The 15,978-nt window shown below is 41.9% G+C and overlaps 1 long non-coding RNA gene across 1 annotated transcript in view; it reads left to right on the top strand.

The window, feature by feature from the left end:
* Positions 1-15,978, top strand: part of LOC122551262 (uncharacterized) — a 205,945-nt gene that overhangs the window by 16,489 nt on the left and 173,478 nt on the right. Inside the window, exons 2-3 of the long non-coding RNA XR_006312067.2 lie at positions 2,439-2,598; positions 10,332-10,469. This is a non-coding gene — a long non-coding RNA (uncharacterized LOC122551262). The remainder of the gene's footprint in view (positions 1-2,438; positions 2,599-10,331; positions 10,470-15,978) is intronic.

Raw genomic sequence — 15,978 nt, forward strand, 5'->3', positions numbered from 1 at the left:
ATTCTGTCATTCGTAAATATTTAAAATGTTTAAATTACAGTGAAAATAAAATCACCTCTCCTGGATTGAAAATTGAAAATAAAAATGTATTTTGGAAAAAAAAGTCTACACTAGAACTGTATCGCCACAATAGCTCTCAAGGTCTTTTACCTTTGATAATCTTCAATTAGATAGTGATTTATTTCACAGTAGGATTCCATTCAGTATCTCCTCAATTTGCTATATGTGGCTGTGGAATCATAAAGATGTTCCTTGTCTAAGCAATATAAATACAACTGACTTCCAATGCAGAGAGAGAAAGACGCTTCTCCACCGACACTGAAGTTATTTCTTCCCCCATGTGGTTTCCTACCCAGATACCAAACCCTGGCTATTCTACATACTGGTACTCCATTGTATGCTTGCTGATTGTCCTCGAAACCATTGGGGGATCTATTTTTTTCTGTGTGTAAAAGGACAGAAGAATAATAACGTCAACACAAAAGAAGCAAAATAAACTTTTTAAAAAATAATTACAATCATCAAGTTTCAAAATCTACTCTGCTTTCTAGAATGTTACCAGGCAGATGAAGTTTATCTCACAACAAAGTCACATGTGTTCCTTGGACCTGTTGGATGATCTTATGAGCTTTTATCTTTCACCAATTTTTTTTTCATGTCATTTGTATGTGTCAAAGCCCCTCATCTGTTGCATTTGCAATGTTCAATATGCTGCTCAAATTAATGTCCCCAAAGTTATTAATTGATGCTTTTAAAGTGTGGAAATCTGATCTATCAGACCACATCCTGTCAGGAAAGTGATTTCTGCCATAGTTTAGCCAGCATTAATTACTCCGAACTAGTCCATGCTTTCCACATACCGCATAATAGTAAGAAGGAAAAGTCTGTCTGTGTCTTCTCCTTGAAATCAATTTGGCAAGATTGATCAAAATAGTCATACAAAGTGCTCTTTCCTTGCATTTGAATTTATGATTGTTATGGATTAGTTGTAGAAGGCCTGGCAGATTGGTGAATTATGCACAGGACCCATGAACTGAATTCTTAGATAACTGCATCTCCAGTCAACTCGGGCCATGTCACCAACAAAAAGGACATTAATTAAGAGTTAGACTTAGAGGCAATTCAATGATCTATCACTCAACTCAGGTTTGATTTGAAAATCGACTTTGGAACAAAATTAAACATGAAGGTAAGAATGAGGAGCAGGAATAGCCCACTTAGGAGCCCAATGAGGAGCCCAATGAGGAGCCCAATGAGGAGCCCAATAGGAGCCCAATGAGGAGCCCAATAGCCCAATGAGGAGCAGGAATAGCCCACTTAGCCCCTCAATCCTGCACTGCCATTCAATAAGGTCAAGACTGATCTGAATGATCTATAGTCTCACCCACCACTCACCCCCCCCCACACCCCCGCCCCCCTACCCCCCCCCCCCCCCCCACCCCCCCACACCCCCCTTGCTTGTGATAAACCTAGCTACCTCTGCCTTAAAAATATTCAAATACTCTGGCCCAAATGCTTTTTGAGAAAGAGAGTTTAAAACTTGCACAACTATCTATGGGAATCGATTTCTCCTCATTTCTGGCTTAAGCGGGTGACCGCTTATTTGTAAACAGTAACCACTAGTTCTAGATTCTCCCACAAGAGGAAATGTCCTCTCCACATTTACCCAGTCACAGCCCCTCAGGAGCTTATATGTTTCAATTATGCCATCTCTTACTCTTCCAAACTCCTGCTGATACAAATCTCACAACACAACTCACTCATTTCAGCTATTTATTTAATAAACCTTCTCTGAACTGCTTCTAATACAGTTACACTGTTATTTATGTGAGGCGATTAATACTATTGATAGTAGTTCAGACGTAGTCTCACCAGTGTCCCATGTGAAACAAAGCCTTGCTATTTTTGTATTCACGTACCCTCCCAGTAAATGATAACATTCTATTTGCTTTTCTCATCACTTGCTTTACCTGCATACTCGCCTCTTGCAATCCAGGCATAAGGACACCTGCATCATTTGGCTTCTCTGGGCCCTGCAAACTCTCTCCATTTAAAATATGTGCTTAATTTTATTCCCTCTGTCAAAATTGACAATTTCACATTTTCCCACATTATTCTCCATTGTCAGATTTTTACCTCTTTGTTAACTTTTCTCTTTATGTCCTCTTCACAACTTACTTTGGCAAATACATAACAATAAAACACAGTGACTATTGAGAAAACTATATTTAAGGATTAAGGAGATAGAGCAGGGGAGTGGGACTAATTGGAAAAGTACCAGGATAATCATTAATGTTGTGTGATTCAGTGGTCCAACAGATTAGTTAATGAACACCATGGGCCTAATATTTATTAGGGTGCATCTTGTAAGTGGAGCAAGGAGAAATTGCATTCATGATGTGCACTTTCCAATTTTAACACCATGCTATGTTTTTCAGGGAGTTTCTGTCTCTACAAGCCAGCAGAGAAACTAGTAACCCTGTCAGCAAGGAAAGGTCACAGCTCTACGGTTCATAGAGAGCCTGCCACTGAGTTAAAGATGACCTTTCTAAGGACATTCGGGTTGAAGAGTGAGGAGATACTGGCTACCGTTTGCAGGTAAAGGAGATTGTGGTGGGTGTGGGGAGGTAGCCAATGTCCAGTACAGGTGGGAGGTCTGAATCTGACCCCAGGAAGGGTGCTGATACTTGATTGTGGGATATGAAGGCAGAAGTGGATACTGCAGATGCTGGTGATTAGAGTCAAGATTAGAGTGGTTCTGGAAGGCAGCATCCTGCTCCTGTGGGATACAAAGATAATGGTTTGAGGTTCGGTGGTACAGTTCCCAAAGAACTGGTTAAGCTTGGTGGGCTGGCGGGAAGCAATTCTTCCACAAGGCTGTTTCTGCCTCCCTTTAGCTTTTGGGTGAGTGAGGCCTGTAACCAGGGAAGCCAGTATTAAACCTGGTCAGCAGATTAAACCTGAGGCATGCATCTCAGTGCCGTAATTACTTGACCAGCTCCCTTCTGTTCAGACAGGAGTAGTCAAACATAAGGAAGGTTATAGTCTGGTTTTGAAATTTCTGAAATATTTGCATCTCACCCATCTGAAATCTATCTTTTTTGGAGGGGTTGGGGTTTAAGTGATTAGAACCTCAGCTTGGCCTTGGATTTTCATTGTTATTTGTTAGATAGCGTTTTTAAGTCAGGGCATAAGTGCGTCATGCAGGAGACAGAAGAGGGTACTTGGGAAACATCTGCCATGTGAGGCTTAGTTGAGGCTTCATCAACATGTTGGAGGACGGGTGAGATAGCCAATGGGCAATGGAGGATTTTATGAGGCATAAGGCGTTGCCAGTGGGGCACTCTTTTTCCTGCTAGGCTATAAGAATACCATAAAAATATACAATGTCAGCTTATGAGGACCTCAATCCTACCTGCTGCAAATTTCACTGTGTTCGACACAGATTAGGTTCCCAATTAGATGTCTGTCCCATTACTAATGTCAACTTTGTGAAGTGTTTAGGCTTTGCCTCATTTCAGCTCAGCTGTGGATGAAATCCTCAGCTATGTCCCTGTAAATGTATCTATTTCATTGCCCTCCTGCCTGGCCTCCCATCTACTACTATCTGGAAACTTACATTTTCCCATAATTCTGACTCTCATTTCACCTTCTCCACTGTGCTGATTGATCTGCATCGGCTCCTGATAAAATAACACTTTAGTATTAAAATTCCCATGCTTGCTTGCAAATCCCTATATGACCTACCCCCGCCCCTTATCTCATTCACCCACTTTGGTATAACACACCAACACTCCAAGATATCTGCCCTCCTTCCATTCTGTTCTCTTGCCCATTTTACATCTTAATTTCTTTACTATTGGTGGTTGTAGAGTCAAGAGCTGAGATCCTGGGCTCTAGAATTTCCTTCCTAACACTTAACTAAGTTGATCCTTAAAAAAAAACTCTTTTCCATGTCCCCCTGTATTTGTCATGTGGACTGAGTGGGTGATTTAAGTGCACAGGCTCTTAGTATGCTTTATGCAAACATGTAAATATAGTGACTTGGACTGAATTGTGTATTATAGCTTACAGGGCACTAGTTGTTGCACTGATGAAAGCTTTTGACTGGAATATTTTACTAGTTAAAGCATGCAGGGTGCAAGTTGCATTCCAATCCAATGGCATCATCAAGTTTCAACTTCTATGTATTATCAATTCTCTGCCTGTCTGTAGCAGGAGGTACTGATTCTGAACAACACTCTACATTTCACAATGGGAATCATTCGACCACCAGGAGGATGAGCTAAAAATCAGGCTTGTGGATTTCAATGTATGATTTGCACAGCCGAAATAAAACCTCCTTTTTTCGTATACCAGAACGGCACTAGAATGTTTCAGAAATATTTTTTTCCTTCCACAAAAGCACTGTTCATTTCTAGTTGTGGATCCTGAAACCCACGGGAATTGTTGTAGCATTCTGTTCCAATGTGGTAAATAAGAAAAGAAGTCTTTCACCGGTAGCCCAGACGTAAAACAGTGACAGCTTCTCACAAGGTTTCTTCTCTTCCAAATCAGCTCTGGCTCTCTCTTTTTCCCATGAGAAATGGTTGATTATTGATGCTTGGAACAAAGGCAGTGTAAGGCTATTCTAGGTGACAGTGATTTAAAAATACTGGATCTCCAGCTCATTCCAAAGTGGCATTCTGTCATTCGCCTCCTTGGCTTTTCTATCCAATAATCCATTATATTTTTCCATTGTGATTACAGGCCAATCACACATCCAGCTCTCCCCATCAACCAGCTTGAGGGCTATTTTTAAGAAAAGCAAACTGACAGTGACTGTGAGTGTGCACTGACATTGAGAAATATTAAAGCCTATCTATTGTGTGGGCAAAGAAAGCCTGCTTTGAGAAGGACATGCATGTTTAAGTTATTTCAACCTCACGAAAATAAAGTTTTATTGGTGGCAGGTTCAGAAACACAGGCAATAACTTAAGCTGACTGTGCTGAGCAGGAACAGTTATAGTGCAAGCCAGTGAAAGTTGGATTTTGCCACATAAATCTGCAAGTGGTGCCCTTTAATTCACAAATCTGTTTATCATTATCTGAGTAGAGGTTTGCAGGTGACAGCTATGTTCTAGAGAATAGGCTTAAATCAGCGCTAATTTGATCTTCCCAGTTATGAGCTCAGTCTTCATTTTCTACTGACAGTTGCTTGAATTGTTGCAAGCGCGCATAATAAACATTATACAAGTAATTTGCAGGCGCAACTATGTCAACAAACATAATAGGCACAGCTATTAACGTAATCAAGCGATGATTGTGTTTTAGCACTCTTCACAAATCTTTTATGTAATTAATAGAATTACATGCCTATATAATAATATTTTAAGACTTTGTATGCAATGCATGCAAACAGAACTGAAAAGGCAGTCAGTCAGCAAAGATGGAAAGTGGGAAGCTCCAGCTACTTTCATGTTCAGCTTTCTGATCTCAGAGTGCATTAAATAAGTTTTCATACCGATGCTTATATCTGTATTTCATCTGCTCTATTTGGCATAACATATTCACTCCCTTTGTTGGTTTCATTAGAGTTAGCCATGATTGGCACCTTTACTTTCTTTAAGACATCAAATCAAAGTGCACAAGAAACTCAAATGACTTAAAGAGAATCATTCTGTCTAAAAATAGGACATGTCAGGTCGCTGCCTTGTTTAGTTGGCTTCCTTCTGAAACATGGGCAAGTTGTAACATTCACACATTTCAGTTCCAGAAGCAATTGAAAGAAGTTGACTTATTGCACATCCATATCCCTTGCATTGAAGTTGTATCCAACAGAGGAAGAAAGCAAACTTCACCAGGGCATAAGTTGAAAGCGAAAACAGATTCTCAGCATTAAACTAACAAGCTGATATACAGGCCCGTACAATATTATGTCTGGATATCTGTGCTACTTAAAGTTGTTGAATCCTTTATACGGCTGAGTTGCTGAAGGAGCCTATCATTAACTGTGTGACATATGAAGCCCTAGTGAATGTGACAAGGTGGAAAAGCAGCAGCCAGAGCGCAATCAATTTACTGCAGGGCTCTTAGAAATTGGAACTATGTCATGCAGTAACTCACCCTGCTGTACTGTCTTTCTTCGGTTGATTGCACAAGAAGAAGATAAAACAATGGGAATTGTTGGTGACCACAAAGTTAACAGAACAAAGGATGCTTGCTCAGGCTGACTCAGGGAAAGTACAAGTGCAAAATACAACACAAATCTGCATGATAGTTTGATCATTTCCATGCTTTTCATCTGATGAATTCCCCTGACATTCTAGCTGACAAGTTGAAAGACTGGAGGAGGTCTGGAAGACATATTCATTATACATGTCAAAGTGAGCAGCTGAGCCCTGTAACGAAAAAGGCTTTTGCACTAAGCTATAACTTTGGTGCACACAGCATAATTAGCAATGATTTCCAAATAGAGACAAAATAGGCAGCTACAAGAGTGAAGACACAAAGGCAGAGAGCTACCAGATGAATCAGTACTGCTTGCAGCAAGGCCTGTGAGTAATCATCATGATAGTGAAACTTGATAAGACCCAGCAATGACCAGAAAATGTCATGAGGCCATTTGACTCCAAACCTTACTACAGTCTTGGTTCAAACATGGAAACAAGAGTTGAATTTCAGAGAGGAAGTGTGACTGCCCTTGAGAACATGACATCTTTTGACATGGTGCAGTGTCAAGGAACCTGAATCAAAAGGAGTCAAAAGGAACCAGATAGAATACTCCCACACTCTACTGGCTGGACTCAAAGCTAACACAAAGGCTGTGGTTTGGCAAACCAATCATCTCACTGAGTCTGGGATACTACCCTTAGGAACCCCTGCATGAATGGCCCAAACATCTTCTGTTGTTTCATCAATGACCTTACCCCCAGCATAACATCAGAAGTGTGATGTTTGCTGATGATTGCACAGGAGAAAGTGAGAACTGCAGATGCTGGAGATCAGAGTGGAGAGTGTGTTGCTGGAAAAGCACAGCAGGTCAGGCAGCATCCAAGGTGCAGGAGAATCTACATTTCGGGCATATGCCCTTCATCAGGAATGTGCCTGAAAAGTCGATTCTCCTGGTCCTTGGATGCTGCCTGACCTGCTGTACTTTCCCAGCAACACACTCTCCACTCTGATCTCCAGCATCTGCAGTCCTCACTTTTCCTTCCATAATAAATTACAGGTAAGATTCATGCCACACAAATGCCTAACAATGATTATTTCCAACCTGGGAGTATATAGCCATGTCCTCCTGAAATTCAGTGGCGTTTTATCAGTGAATTTCTCCACCTTCCCCATACCTAAAGGTAACACGATTAATTAGGAACTTATGTTAACCAGCTACAAACAGGCATAGATCAAAGTCTGGGTATTTTGGATCAAGGGGCTCACCTCCCTACCTTCCCAGAACCAAGCATAAGCCAGAACTGGAGAGGAATATTGTCTCCCTACAGTATGTTTCAACAATACTGAAACATCTGAACAACATCCAAACCAAAACAATTTCCTTTCTCGAAAAAAACCCAAAACTACTGAAAGTAATTATTGTGAGTCTGGCAGCATCTGCGGTGAGAAAGCAGAGTCATTATTCCAAGTCCACTGACCCTTCATTGCAACCAATAGTAGCTAGTAAAAGGCGGTACACATGCTGAAGACAGGGGTGGAGGGGCAAGTGTTAAAGGGGTGAGAGGATAGGTGGAGATGGAGCCCAGAGGCAGAGAAAGACAGTTAGACAAACAAACTGCTAGTTACTACTATGCCAAGGAGGAAGAAAAGCTGATATTGGGGACCATCAGTCGTTGGAAACAGGTTGACTACGCTGGTGTGATGACAGGGCCTGAGGTTTGGGGGTGGGGAATGGACATGGAAGAAAGTGTTCAGGCTCTAAAATTATTGAACTCGATATTGGGTCCTGGAGGCTGCAGTGTCCCCAAACAAGAAATGAGATGTTGTTCATCTAGCTCTCACTGAGCTTCGCTGAAGCACTGCAGCAAGCATGGAACAGAACCACTGACCAGAGAATGCGGTGGCGTGTTGAAGGAGCAGTCAACTGGAAGCTCAGGGTCATTTTTGCAAGCAGAACGTAGATGTTCCGCAAAGCAATCCCCAGAACTGTAGAGGGGACTACGTTGTGAGCAGCAAATGCACTGGACTAGATTGTGAGAAGTGCAGGTAAAGTGCTGCTTCACCTGGAAAGGTATGTTTGGGCCCTTGGACATTGAGAAGGGATGAAGTAACCAGACAGGTGTTACAAATTCTGCAATTGCAGGGGAAGGTGCTGTGGGGGAGCTGTTGGGAGTGAAAGAGGAGTGGGCCAGGATTTCCCGGTAGAATGATCTTTGTGGAAGGTTGACTAAGGAGGGGAGGGGAATTTGTTTTTGTTGGTGGCATCTACTGGACCTGACAGGAATGGCAACTAATGATCCTCTGAATATGGATGCTGGTGGGAATGATAGGTGAAGACAAGGAGGAGTCTTTCGTTGTTGTGGAAAGAATTAGAGAGGGTGAGGGCTGAAGTGCAGGATGTGGGTTGGACCCAGCTAAGGACCTTGTCAATGATGGTGCTGAGGAATCCTCAGCTGAGAAAGAAGGTGGACATCTCAGATGCCTCTTCGCCAAAGTTGGCATGATCAAAACAGATGTGATAGAGATGGAGGAACTAGGAGAAGGGAATAGAGTCTTTAAGGAAAGCAGGATGTGAGGATGTATAGGCGAGGTAACTGTGGGAGTGGGTTGGTTTGTAGTGGATATTAGTGACCAGCCTATCCCCAGAAATGGAACCAGAGATGGGAAGGGAGTCAGATGGACCAGGTGAAGGTGGGAGCAGGGTGGAATTTAGAGCAAAATGGATATTGTTTTCCAATACCAAACAAGAGTAGCACCAAAGCTTTCATCAATGTACCAGAGAAAGAGCTTTGAGTGAGAGCCAGAGTAGGACTGGAACAAGGAATGTTCCATGTACCATACAAAAAGACAGGCAGAACTGGGGACACTGCGGGCACCGATGGTCACCCCTCTGACCTGAAGCAAGTGGGAGGAACTAAAGGAAAAGTTGTCAAAGTGAAGTCGAGCCTAGCCAGATGGAGGAGGGGTGTGGTGGATAAGAATGGTACAGGTCTTTGTTCCAGGAAGAAGTGGATAACCATTAGACAATCCCAATGGGGGATGAGGAGCTAATCTATATTGTATTCGCTGATTACAATGTGACCTCCTCTGCACTGGTAGATGAAACACAGGCTGGGCTGCCACTTTTCAGAACACTTACATTCTGTTTGTAAAAATGATCTTGAGCTTCCAGCTGATACTTCAATACACCACCCTGTTCCCTGGCCAACATCTCTGTCTCAGGCTTGCTGCAGTATTCCAGCGAGGTTCAATGTAATCTAGAAAAACAGCATCTCATTTTCCACTTGGGGATCCTACAGCCTTCAGGAGTCAATATTGAGATCAATAATGTTACTTTCTGAATGCCTTCTTCCATGTCATTTACCCATCTCCAGTGCCCAGACCCTGTCATCACGTGGGCTGCTTTCAGCACAGTCAGCCCATTTTTATCTACTTATGATCCCATTTTCAGATTTTCTCGAACCCTGGCTTACTATTCTCCATGCCTTTGCCTGCCTTTCTCTTCCTATGGACCCTATCTCCACCCACCCTCTTCCTCTGTTATCACTCGCCCCACTCCCTGTCTCCAGCAGTACATACAACCTTATCTTAGCTGCTATTAGTTCTGAAGAACGGTCACATAGACTCTGCTTTCTCAGTACAGATGCTTCCAGACCTGCTGAGTTTTTCTAATAATATCTGTTTTTATTTCAGAATTCCAGCATCTGTAGTTCTTGGTATTGTTTATTTGCTCCATTCATACCCTATCAATTATGTTAAACATTCACAATTTTTACTATCGCAGTGTCGTGTGCCGTTTATGAGATACACTGATATAACGGCTTCTCCCAAACCTGCAACCTCTTCCACAATGAAAGATGAGGACAGCAGTTGCAATGGGAACATCACCATTACCCCCAAACTCCCTCTAATTTGTGCCATCCTCACTTGCAAATATATAGCACAAAATCCTGGAGGTCTTTTTTTAAAATTATAGAATCTCTATAGCGTGGAAACAAGCCCTTTGGCCCAACAAATCCACACTAACCCACTGAATAGTAACCCACCCAAGCACATTCCCCTACCCTAATATCCTATGTTTGCCCCTGACTAATGCACCTAACCTACACATCCCTGAACACTATGGGCAATTTAGATTGGCCAATTCAGCTAACCTGCTCATCTTTGGACTGTGGCAGGAAACCTGAGCACCCAGAGGAAACTCACGCAGACACGGGGAGAACATGCAAACTTCACACAGACAGACGCCTGAGCCGTGACACAAACCGGGACCCCTGGCGCTGTGAGGCAACAGTGCTAACCTACATCAATGAAGGGTCTGTAATAAATAATCTACATGAGATAACCGTTCAATGAGATGCTCACTCTCAGATGTTTGTGTCAGCATTGTATCAGACAAGATCTTGTTCAATTAATTCAAATATGCAGAGCCTAGCAGATGGATCCTTTGAAGGAGCTAGAAAGCACAACTTCAATTCAGTGCTGTGATCATAACATGCAGTTCATGTCAAGATAGTGAGGGACAAGGCTGATATTCTTAAGACTTGCCTTGCTATGAGAATATTTGGGGCTCAGAGACATTTCCCCAAGTAATCTTGCAAATTGCTTTTGCTGACACACCAAAAGTATGATGTGAAAGGTCTTAAACAAGGCATTCTGGGATTGGCAATGCTTTACTTTCAAGACTTTGATGAGTTTGCTGCAAATGATTTTATCATTAAATTGTCACAAGAAAAATGCAATTGCCACGCAGAAACATTAAAATTCTGTTCAGACTGTTACCCTAATATATTAAGAAAGAAAGCCTTGCATTTATGATTTCACATTCACAGAACGTTTCAAAGAGTCTTACACACAATTATGTATCTTTAAGTACAGTATCACTAATGATGATAAAGGAAATGTGGCAGCTGTTTTGTGCACAGTAGATTCACGTAAAGAGCAATGTGATAATGACCAGGTAATGTGATTCAATGAGATAATTGAGTGATTAATGTTGGCCAAGACTCAGGGAAGAGTAACTCTGCCTGCTTTGAGTAGACCCCCTAAATAACTTACTTTGTCCAGTCAGGGCAGTTAGATCTTGATTTAATCCTATTTGAGAGACTGCATTTCCCATTGTGCAGCATTACTTCTATGCTGTACAGAGATGTTAGCATGGAATTTATAGCCCCATCACTACATTGGTTCTTAAATCCATAACTTTCTGACTTGGTAAGTTGTTCTTGTATTTGTTCATGATGGAGGTATTTACCATTTTTTGCCAAAACCAAAGATAGATATTAGCTCCCTTGTGTCTGCTATCGATCATATAACTGACCTGCTTCTATCAGAGCTGAAAATGTGTTGCTGGAACAGCGCAGCAGGTCAGGCAGCATCCAGGGAACAGGAGAATCGACGTTTCGGGCATAAGCGTCGAAACGTCGATTCTCCTGTTCCTTGGATGCTGCCTGACCTGCTGCGCTGTTCCAACAACACATTTTCAACTCTGATCTCCAACATCTGCAGACCTCACTTTCTCCTGCTTCTATCACAGTCAACATTCAATATGCAGGATAGTGAATCACAAAAACATAACTAAATGAAAATAATCTCAAATCGATGAGAAAAAGGTTTGGATGAAATAAACTAAGTTTGCTCACTGTACCGGGAAGCATAACAAAGTTATATTCATATCTTTACATTTAGCCATGACTTCTCACATTTGCATTATTATTTATTCTGCCTTCAAGAAAAATGCAGACTTCTTTATAAAGTGAATACGAGTGTCCATAACTTCACAGGACGAGAGGATGAATACAAACAAGGAGTGGCATTAAACCTGTTTTAACTCACAAATCTCCAAAGGTGGAATGGGGAATGGCAATGCTCTTTTTCCTTCAGTATTGGCCGTTCCGGCTGAAGTTGCTTTAATCTGGGTGGCAAACTCCAAGCAGGTGGGCATGGTCTGGTGACATGAGCTATACTGCTGGCCAGGGGAGGAGGAAGTTCTATGTTGGCACCACTCTGTCCAGTAGGTGATGGGAGGTGACAGCCAAGTGGTATTAACGTTGGTCTGTTAATCCAGAGACCCAGCTAATGTTCTGGGGATCAGAGTTCAAGTCCCACCGTGGCAGATGGTGGAATTTGAATCCAATTAAAAATCTAAAATTGAGAGACTATTAATGACCATGAAACCATTGTCGTTTCTTGGAAAAAAATGAGCTGGTTCACGAATATGGAAGGTCCACTAACATGATTCACTAATAGGAAAGGAAACTGCCATTCTTACCTGGTCTGGCCTACATGTGACTCCAGATCCACAGCACTGTGGTTGACTCTTAACTACACCCTGGGCAATTAGGCATGGGCAATAAACACTGGTGACACCCTCATCCCATGATTAAATAAAAAAGGAACACCAATTGCCCCAATTTGCCATGTCCCAGGGCAACTGTCAGGAACTATGTAGGACAACTCCAGACTGACAGAGCTTGCCCTGGTGTAGAGCAGGCTTATAAAGATGGCACAGGCACACGGAATGTGGGTGAATCTGGGCTATCTTGCACTTGGCAAGAGGGGCAGAAATTAGATGAGAGGGATGCCACAGAGCAATTAATTAATTGCCTAAATAATGAGGCAAGTCTGGTAAAATACAGCAAGAGAATTTATTAGGCTTTGTGACAGAAAGCGCTTCAAAAAACTCAACACAACACAGACTTCACCAAAAATAAAAAGATTCACCCAAGAGGTGAATCAAGAGGTAGATAAAAATTTAAACAGGTGTACAGATCAGAGTCTGAATCTTGCACAGTATAAATGATGGGATGTCATGACCCTTACATTGGGTGATACCAGTAATTGGTAGCAATTGATTTTAAGATGTTTGGCTTTACAGGTCAGCTGAATGACCTTTGTTATGTTTCCTTTCAATTGTGGCTTTTCTTGCTTTCTGGCTTCCAACCAAGAAAGGGAAAAGCAAACTTCCCTTTTACTCAGCACATGGCTGGATATGGTGATCCTCATAACACGCACCTTCTCTCCCTAATACATACAGGGTACTGCTAAAATTGGCTTTTAACTCCTGTTGTTGTTCAAGGACAAAACACAAAAATGTTTCTCACCAAGCCTGCTCTTTATTCCCATCCTGTTCTCCAGTCTGATATAACTTGCATTCAGTTTGTTATTCATTTCTTCAATCAAGTCCTTCTCTTTGAAGATGACTTGACACTTATCATTTGTGATATTCCAGGATATTCCTTAAGGCTGGTGACAATCCACACAGGTCTGACAAAGAGTTACGGAATGTTGCTGCTCAGAATTTACATTCCCAGTCATTCATTTGTTGCAGCTCCTTCTTGTTCAAAAAGAAACATGGTAATTAAAAGCTTGATATGCCTACAGGTGTTCTCAGCTTATGATCTGTTGTCATGGCACAAAGCACTTTGACAATTTGAATTTAGTTAAAATAATGAAGATAAAGCAACAAATATGGGCACCATTGGCATTTGGTACGATGTTAGAGAAGGAAGTTGGCCATCCTTAATCAGATTGGCTTAGAGTGATGCCATTCTAACACCAGTGTGAATGACCATTAACTATACTCTGAATCCTTACAAAGTGTAAGCAGGCAATTCAGCCCATCAATCGAGGTTTCGGGCATGAGCCCTTCACCAGGAACAACATTTCTCCTGCTCCTCGGATGCTGCCTGACCTGCTGTGCTTTTCCAGCACCACATTCTTGACTCTGATCTCCAGAATCTGCAGTCCTCACTTTCTCCTTTCTCAGGTCCATGCGGACCCTCTGAAGAGCGTCGTACCCAGACCCCCCCCCCCAATCCCTGCATTTCCGTTGGCTAACCCATCTAACCTGCACATTCCCAAACACTATGGGGTAATTTATCATGGCCAATCCACCTAACCTGCACATCTTTGGACTGTGGTAGGAAACTGGAGTACCTGAAGGAAGCCCACACAGTCACGGGGAGATTTACAATAAATATAAATCTTACCAAGATGTTCATATATTGGATATTAATTTTTCAAAGACGATAATGTTCAATCTCCTTACATTTGATCAGATGCTTATGAAGCCGTGTCCTCTCACCATTCTATTGCTTTGTTGCTTGTTACCCCACAGTGTGAAGTAACGTGTTGAACACTTCTGGGTCACTTTCAACTTCTTTGTCTTTAGGTAAGTTGACAGTATTCCTAAAGATGTTAATTGTTCTCCTTCTGAAGTGTAATATTGATTGTTTACCCATATTGAATTTTATCCTTCTCAGTCTTACCACCTAATGACCACAAGTGTAATCATATTTGCATTGGCTTTCTCAAAGCAACTCATGCGTTAGAAACAGTGAGAGGCTTGTGCATTCAACACTTGCATCAAGACTGCAATGAGATTTTCAGCTGATTGCTTCTGGCAGGATGCAAACTGGGCATCAGCAAGAGACTGACATCAACAAACCAGAAGACCATAAGAAATAGGAACAGGGGTAGGCCATTCAGCTTTGAGTCTGCTCCACCATTCAAAAGGAGTTATGTCTGATCTAAAATTGCTCATGGTTAGTCTCCCACCCTTTCCCTTGACTCCCCTACCAATCAAGAATCTATCTATGTTAGCCTTAAATATACACAAAGACTTTACCCCCACAGCTCTCTGCAGCAAGGAGTTCCAAAGACTCACAAGCTTCTGAGAGAAGAAATTCCTGGTGTCTTTTATTCTGAAACTATGCCCTCTCTTAAGGGGAACCACCCTCTCAACACTTAATCTGTCAAGCCCTGAAAAAATCCCATTTATTTAAATGACAACACTTTGTATTCTTCTAAACTCTGGTGAATAGAGAGCCAACTTTTTTTAGATTAGATTAGATTAGATTACAGTGTGGAAACAGACCCTTCGGCCCAACAAGTCCACACCGACCCGCCGAAGCGAAACTTGTTTAGCTTTTTCTCAAAAGGATACTCCCTTCATTCCAGGGATCATTCCAGTGAACCTTTATGAAATGATATCGCTCCTTATATAAAGGGGACCCAAACTGCTCTCAGGGCTCTAGACGTGCTCTGAATCCTGCTTGTTTAATCTGCACTTCCAGTCCTTTGCATGTATTTACCCAACAGGATTGATAAACCAGTTTCAGCAACAGATTCTGAGCATACCCCTTACAGGCACTGAGATTCTTCCTGCTCAGCTAACCCTGCAAGTCAACAGAGGCCTGGGAAGTGTTCATCCCAGTTGAGGAAGTAACAAGGCACTTATTAATGTTCTGTATCAAAAGCCATGTCCACATTGGTAGTAACTAAATGTGACTCGGTCGGCTTTTACAGATGGAAAATTATCACCCAGGTTTATTGGGTGCCCAACCCATTAAGAAAGAAAACACCTGCACACCCAGCAATATGTCTTTATTGTTATTTTGGGCATTCACAGTTGTTCTTATTGACTTGTTGTAACGAACAGAGAGAAGTCTAGGAAAGTTTCCCCCCTTTCTCGCCTTTTATTAACCACAATAAGACAAATTTTTGAGGAGTGCTGTCACTTTAACAAACAGAGATGAACACGCTTTCTAGCAAGTTCAAACCAAAAGGAAGAATAAATGTGTATTCCTTACAACAGCCAAAATATTAATGCAACAAACAACCACTCTCCAAACACAGACACACAAACACAAGACAAGATGGTTCCTAGAGACATCATGTTCTGAGGATGCTCACAGAACAACCTGAGATAGACCACTTGTTTATAGTCCTTGAGATGGTTGTTGAAAACATCGAAGACCTGAAGGATTCTCTCTGGGTTCCTGGGAGACAAATGGAGGCCAGCAGCTTCTAGAGTTTCATTCA

The sequence above is a fragment of the Chiloscyllium plagiosum genome, unplaced genomic scaffold, assembly GCF_037043375.1.
Source record: "Chiloscyllium plagiosum isolate Xiang-an unplaced genomic scaffold, Cpla_swu_hap1 HiC_scaffold_7, whole genome shotgun sequence".
NCBI lineage: Eukaryota > Metazoa > Chordata > Chondrichthyes > Orectolobiformes > Hemiscylliidae > Chiloscyllium > Chiloscyllium plagiosum.